Source organism: Ursus maritimus, unplaced genomic scaffold (assembly GCF_017311325.1).
Source record: "Ursus maritimus isolate PB19 unplaced genomic scaffold, ASM1731132v1 scaffold_16, whole genome shotgun sequence".
Classification (NCBI taxonomy): Eukaryota; Metazoa; Chordata; class Mammalia; order Carnivora; family Ursidae; genus Ursus; species Ursus maritimus.
Genome location: NW_024424008.1, coordinates 53,741,429 through 53,747,326, shown reverse-complemented (window position 1 = coordinate 53,747,326; position 5,898 = coordinate 53,741,429).

Here is a 5,898-nt window from a genome sequence, read left to right as displayed (position 1 = left end):
ACACGTCTGGTTACAGGGCAAATGTGTGCACGTGTGTGCAGCCCCATTGAAAGGCAATTCAAAAATATCCCCAGCCATAAAAAGTTCAAACTCGTGATCAAAAAACCCACTTCTGAAAAGTCACCCTAAGAAATTAATCCTAAATATATAAAAAGTTCTATTTAAAGAGGCTTGTGGCAGCAATATTTACATCAGCAAAAAAAAAGATCAGCAGCAGCCAAAGATCTAAAAGGAGGGCAAGGAGTCAGGGGCAGCACAGAGCACAGACACATGGAAGGCAATGCAGGTGTTAAATGAGCATTACTCAGACAACACAGTGGTCTGGCGCAGACCTATGAGAGGCAAGAGATGTAGGGTCCCCTCCGAGCCTCAGTTGTCTTGCCTATTAAAAGAGGGATAATAATACCACCTCCTAAGATTGTTATATGGCTTCAAGAGATGACATTTAAAGACTCTAGTAAAGGGCCTGGGACATGATGGGTGCTCAGAATGGATCATCTATTATTATTACAATGATATCGTACTTTATTGTAATAAAGTAAAACAAAAAATCATATATAAGCACGGTTACATCATTGCATTGCATTTCTCTATTTTCTAAGTTTCTAGGATAGGCTTTTAATATACTATCTACCAATTAATACAAAGAGAAGCAAAGGCATGTGCTAGAAATACATATCCTCCTCTTCCCTAACAATTGAGAGGAAGCCCGTGTCAGGACAGTAAGTCACTCTGGAGCCCTACATTTCTCTGTGTGCCCTCTTGTCCCCAAAACCTTGGAGGCAAAGGAAATCCTTCTGCCCAAAGCTGACGCCTCTTCATAATTTCTTAGTGGCTCGAATCACGCCTAGAGGGAAGTGCCCCGAATAAATGATGAATGAATGCAAACTTTCACTAGAGCCTAGTGCGCTGCCATTATTTAATTCACTACCCAGAGAAGGAAGCTCAGCAGCAGCAGCAGCAATAGAAGGAGCCTAGCCAAGTCCACGACACATAGTAGGTGCTCAGCAAACACTAAATAAATGCATGACCTCTGGGTCCTGGTGGGTTCCCTGTTTCTTGGCCTCCGTGGCTGTCCCAGCAGAGCCAGTCTGCCCACACGGTGGCAGTGCTGCTCCACACGACGCAGAGAGGGGCGGCCCGGGTTCCACCTGGTGCTAAATGCCCAACGCCCCTTCCCTTTCCAGGCAAACCAGTTCCGAGACCCACAGGAAGCTTCCAAAGGAGGACATTGCTGTACTCACCCTGTTTTTAATGGAGTAGGCGACAAGGCCCCCTGGCTGTGGGAGAGCACCCCTCACCTTTGGCCGGTCGGGCCAGCCTGTGAAGCAGACCGGGCACCCTGTAGGGAGGTGTGAACGAACTTCCAGGAGGCTGAGCTGGGGCCGGACGCTCCCAGGAGGGTCGCTGACCTCAGGAGTTGAAGACGGAGCTGTCCGGGAAGTGTGATACTGGGGGCAGTGTGGTGAGGTGGGTAGAACGAGCTGGGGGGCCGCTCAGACCAGGGTTCACAGCTTGGCTTCCGCCCTGGTGAGTCCCAGCACCTCCCTGACTGCATTTCCTTATCTGGGAAATGGGAATAAGACCTTGCCAGGCTGTTGAGAGACTGAAGTTCACTAATGCAAGGAAAGGATTGAGCGGGAGGCCTGGACCCAGCCCCTCAGGGAGGCTGGTTACCATCATGCTGTTGTTGTTGTTGTTAACTGTGTTTTCGTTAATTACAGGCAGACATCCCGGGGAAGACTCTTGCCTTCTGCGGACACACAGACGAAATCTGTGACTAGATCTTGACATCATTTCTTCATCCATAATCCAGTAGGAATTTAAAGAGAAAAGGGTAAGACCAAGGAGCAAAATCGTTAGCTACTCTGTTCTTTTTAATGAAAGGACGTATGTGTGGGGGGAAATATCAAATGTGATTTCTAAATTCAGGAAGGGAAGAAACAGTGCTGAATTCTGTCAGCTTCCCCCCTGCTAAATCCTGAGACCAAAGCTACCAAAAGGACTGTGGTCCCGGCATCTCCACGAGGGGCTCTGTCCAACAGGACAGCTTCGCAGCGCGGCTCCGGCTCCGGGCCGACCTTGTCTGCACCTTTACTTCCCGCAGGCAAAGGCACGATCCCTTTATTCCGCATGGGCTGTCCTGGGGCGGGGGGGCGGGGGGATCTTTCCTTCTTATCTCTCCTAAGCTTATGAAGTATTATTGATGAGAAAAAGCAAAGAGCTAGAATCATTTACGCAAAAGGGAAAGCAGAGAAAAGAGACAGCTTACAATACTCTCCAAGTCTCTGATACACTGTATGGTGGAAGGTGGCCAAACGTTCTCCAATTTTTGTGAGGACATAAAGAAAAAAGTAAAACTTGTGTACCAAACAAGGGACTTAGGTTGGGTGGAAGTAGCCATTGGGAAAGTATGATTCATAGAAGTTCTCGAAGAGGAGTAAATTTGAAATGCGAGTCACACGTGGTGTGAACATCTGTTTTCCTCGACAGGTTTCAATATGTGTGAAAATGCAGACACACTTAAAATGTAAGTCACAACGGTCATAATCTATGCCCACGGCCCCTGGATTTTGTCACTGCAGCGAGTGAACTGCTATAGTCCGAGCGGTTGTACGAGACGGGAAAGGCTGAGTCATGCTGCCTAGCAAACAAGTCCAAGGTATTTGTGGATTAAAACAAAAATCACGCTGCATGTCGATCAGAGGTAGACGGGCATCTCTGGTCCGTGTCCCCGCCCTCAGAGACTCAAGCAGACACAGCCTCCACTACCTCGTTGCTGGGGCAGGGGAAGGGTTGGCTATCTACTGCAAGTCATGTACTGGCTCTTAAAGGCTTCTGCCCCCTTCCCTTCTTCCCACACAGCACTGAACAAGGCAAATCACCCGGTCACAGGGAAGTGAGATCCTACTGTGTGCCTGGGAATACTGGAATCTTTGCAGACAGCCCAGTGACTACCCAGGGCTAACTAAGACCTCCGACATTTTAAAGTGATCAATCTGTCAAGAAGATTTACCCTAAAACATATTTTGTGACTGTAACAACGTTTGTCCTCCAAAATGGACCTCTCTGGGAAGGCTGATGCAGAGAAACTGTAAACACTCTTATTCCTTCCCCATCTAGAATAACTTAGATTGGAGCCTTCCTCCAATCTTCCTCCACACAGAGCAAGAAATTAACTCACCTATTCAGCAACTCTAAATTTAGCTCCAGTAAGTGCCAGGTGCTAGGAGCACTAAGACTAAATAAAACAAAATTCCTACTCCCAAGAGATCCACAGTCTAGTTACCCTGTTGGATCAGAGGGCTGGGGCTTGGGGCAACGTCTTGGCTCCACAGAGATCCCTGTAGGCGCTCGCCCTCTCCTTGACATCCCTCCCACCCAAGTATTTTGCCTGGCTCTTGCCTGGGCTCCTCCTCGTCTGCTGCTCTCCCTACGCTGCTCTCCTTGAGACCCTGGGCCATACCCACCGTCCTGGCTCATCTCTCACCACACTCGCCTTAAATTTCTCTGTTTTCTCACCCATGGCACAATGCTTCCTGCCTCCAAATGTTTGCTCTGCCTGGACCACTGCACACGCGCTCACCTTCCACATGGACCATGTAAATTCCTGTTCCTGCGGGGCCCTGCTTCCATTTCCCTTTCCTCCTCCCTCCTTCTTCCATAAACACTAGACCTTTACTGTGCCTATCGCACCGCTCTGTAATCATCTGTTTATGCCTCTACCTTCCTCACTGGACTGTGAATGGACTGAGGACAGCGGTTGTGTCCCTGACTTATGGTTAAAGCAAAAACTCCAACAATGCTTGTCGATATTTCTGTGGCAGAGAATTAGGATGGGGTGATCAGTAAAAGACATTCAAGCACAAACATATCCTGTATTAGGGTAGTATTCTGAGTATGGGGGCGTTAAATGGAAATAGGACTTCAAGGAGAAAAAAAAATAACTTCTAACTATAAAAATAACTTCTAACATCAAGAAAAGATTATCCACGTGCTAATCAGGGTGGCCCACTGCCCACAAAGAGGCGTCACCGCAGCATCTCAGACCCCAGGCCCGCTGAATCCGGATCTGCAACTTACCAAGATCCCCACGTACTTCTTGCGCACGGTCCGGCTTCTGACGCATGGGTCTAATGTGTGCTAATCACAGCAGTCGCACAAACACGTAATGACACGTCCTGATGCTCCGCGCATCGTCTAGACACTCCTCCCGTGTTAACTCGGGTGCCTCTCACAGCAGTCCCGTAAGAGCGATACTACTTAACATCCTCATTTTTTCAGGCGAGGAAACGAAGACATGGAGAGATTAAGTACCTAGACAAGGTCACACAGCTAGTAATAGTAGAAGTAGGGAAGAGAGAAAGCTCTCTAGCACCTAGCTCAGGAAGGGGGCATGGGAGGTGCTTAGCAAGATTTTAATAGATGCTAAGAAGCAGAGAGCTGAGATTTGAATACATGCTGACTGGTTCTAGAGCCCCTGATCTAGAACCAGCACAGGATAAATATTTGTCATTTGTCAGCTGTACCCGGGGGGCTTTCCACAGCACCTGGCACGCTGTAGACCGCCCACAGCAGACACATGAGTGTGTGAATGAATGGTGGTGGGCAGGCCCCTCTGGAGTCCAGGACAGGAGTGTGGTGAAGAGCAGTGGAACAGGAAGTAAGGCATTTGGAATTAAGACTGGCAGCCCCAAGTGACAGAAGGAGCCTGAGGTTCGAGACTAGGCCTGCGTGTGCTGAAGAGCTCTCAGCCCGAGGGGAACACAGGGCAATGCTAAGAGCGGTAACCTGTCACTGGCTCTTGTCTCCATCAGTTCCCACAGGCTCCACGGTCACTGACGTAACCCGTGTCTTTCTGAGAATTTCCAGGGTGTGGCTGGCACAAGCAACCCGCCTCTGCCAGACACGTCCACTCTGCTCCTTCTCAGGAGCGATCTCAGGCCCTGGGACAGCTGTGGTGCCTATACCGCTGGGTCCGCAGGTCCCACTGCCTCCTGCTGCAGCTGACGGAGATGCTGGAGGACTCGCTGCGGCTGGGCCTGCTCTGCTGTCCAGAGAAGGCCCTGGCCCTCGCGCTCTGCTCCCCTCGGGACGTCCCATCTGGAGCAGGAGTGAGGTACGCCAACGCCTTCTGGAGATTTCAGTCAAGCAGCCCCTGCCTCCAGAGGGCTGAGACATGCATCCTACTGGCTCTAGCCCACAGGACAGAGTCCACAGACTGTATTCCACCAATGTTGGATCTAGCCAGCCGTGCCTGAACCCCTCTCCCCTCCTGGTAATTTTAACCCCAGGGGCTCCTCAGCCACGACCAAACAGGTTTCTGAAACATGCCCACAGATTTGCCAAGAAGTCCCAAGTGTTTCTGAACACCAGCTTAAGCTCAAGGAAGAACCTTCCCCAAACCTGCTTTTCTCCCCTTTTAACCCCCACATAACACTACACTTTTGTTTTAAAAAAACAGACCGGAATCTCTTTAAAACCGTGTGCGTGTATTCAAAGTGTGCACGTGTCCACCATCTCAATCTGCCCCAAATCCTATGATTCCTGGGACTACCACGTATTCCTACTGACTAGATGCCTGGCACTTTAACCATAAACCTCATGCGCCGTTTCTCCAGTTCGAGGAAACTGAGGATCAAAGGATGACATAACTCTCTGAAGGTCTCACATTTACCAATAAGCAAAACCGCATTCACATTTAAGCCTGCGTCTCCCAAGTACACTGAAGGTTGTCCCCTTTTTGGGTCAGGGATCCTAAGTTAATAGGAGTGATACCCCCTCCTTAGAAGAAAAAGAGGCGAAAATCTGGCTCTGACTCGGGGACTGGCGCGGCTCACTCTGAGTTTCTGCTTCTTGCCTGTGGCCTGGTGCGGGGGGCGGGGGGGGGCGCACGCC